The sequence below is a fragment of the Triticum dicoccoides genome, unplaced genomic scaffold (genome assembly GCF_002162155.2).
Source record: "Triticum dicoccoides isolate Atlit2015 ecotype Zavitan unplaced genomic scaffold, WEW_v2.0 scaffold92917, whole genome shotgun sequence".
NCBI classification, from domain to species: Eukaryota; Viridiplantae; Streptophyta; class Magnoliopsida; order Poales; family Poaceae; genus Triticum; species Triticum dicoccoides.
Genome location: NW_021311045.1, coordinates 1 through 1709, shown reverse-complemented (window position 1 = coordinate 1709; position 1709 = coordinate 1). Strand labels below are relative to the sequence as shown.

The 1709-nt window shown below is 43.4% G+C and overlaps 1 pseudogene; it reads right to left on the bottom strand.

The window, feature by feature from the left end:
• Positions 1-5: 5 nt before the first annotated feature.
• Positions 6-894, bottom strand: LOC119348463 (annotated as a pseudogene).
• Positions 895-1709: the final 815 nt, after the last annotated feature.

The following is a 1709-nucleotide window of genomic DNA, read 5'->3' as shown; positions in this document are numbered from 1 at the left end:
CAGCTATCGGCTAAAATTACCTTTTCTCCTCGAAAGTTTAAGGTTAAAGTATGTATGTTTGTGGCACCGTCTGGAACTTGGCTTAAACTAAAGTCTTGGTGAATGAGAGTTGCATCACAGACGAGGGATAATTCCTTGAGTGACGGGACATAACCAAAACACAAGGGGGCCTCATAAAACAACCAAGCCTGCCAACGGACCCGCTCTAGTTTTAGAAGGCATAGCACCTCAGCTCTTTTCAACCTGGATAAGTAGACTTCTAGAACTCTGAGATTCGAACGTGCCGCATTGATCTTCCATACAGCACAGTCCCCGGTGTTGTAGTGGTCCAGACGAAGGTGCAGCAGTCGAACAAAAGGTGATTCATGTCCCGTTCGGCCAAGCGAACATTTTGTAGATGGAGCCTTGTGAGGCAACGAAGAATGCTAGGAAAGGCACTGAAAAATCCATCCATATCCTGAGCTTGCTGCACCATAACCTCGTGCGCGGAGTCCTCTGGCTTCTTCTCAGTTAAAATGGCGAGTTCCAAATCTGTTACCATCTCACTGTCAATGGCGTTGCTGACCAGCAGGCTGATGTCATGCGAGTAGTTGCCGGTGAGATAGGGCTCAAGGCATAGCTTTTTAGTGGTGTGTTCCCTGCGTGGATGAGCCAAGAGTCTGCTAGTAGCTCTCACCAGAGACGCCATTGCTTGATCAATGTGGCGTGCAGCTCCTTTGCATGTGGCGCTAAGGAAGTCCATGGCATGAAATTTGGGATTACGAAGTAACCACACAAGTTTCTCCACCGCGTTGACAAAATGCTACTTCTTGCTGCCGTGGCAATGTCGACTCTCACCAAGATAGAGATTAAGATGTCGTCGGTCAGCACGCTGAGCCTATCTTCCACACATTTCTGCAATAAGAATATATCATCCATGAATACAGTCAAGTCAACATGTTTTAAAAAACTAAGGTTTTAAAATGTTCCAGCCAAGTTTTTGCACCACTTTAATGTATGCTGCAAGTTCTAGCACTAAAGTGACCGTTTGCGACAAGTTCTAGCATCACCGGTGTAATTGACTCTTTAAAAAACTACGGTTTTAAAATGTTTGATGTGTTTAACATCAACAAATACCCCAGTTCTATAAACCATAGTATGCCTAACACCATGCTCTTTTTAGTATTTGAGAAAGAGATCTCTCAACCTCTGTTTTCTAGTAAAACAAAGTGAGAAAAACTGTGGTTTTTAGAAACGGAAGTATGCATTGCCGAGGTTTTAGATCACTATGGTTTTGTAAAAGCGGTGTCACCAAACTAGAGACACTAACATAAACAAGGCAAAGAAATGCTTGGGACATTGGGTGAACCTTGATGAGGAGGTTAGATCGATCGCTACCAGAGACACTAACATAATCGCTCAAGAGGGACCGAACCTTCATATTGGGGACAAACTATGTGGTGGCCACCTTTTCTGATTATTTTCATAGATCTACATATCAACTTCGGTGGTCTAGGTACGAGAGTAGATGGACGTGGGAGGTGCTATGAGGCGCTCGTGGGCAGTGCTTGTTCCGCCTGCAGGGTCTCATGATTGGGCTAGACACTACTTAGCGCAACAAATGTTTCCTATTTTATTAATTCTCATAATTCATAGGTACTTTCTAACAATTTTCAAATCCCTGTTTAAAGTAAAAATATTATGTGTTGTTAAATAAGAAAATGTCCAGT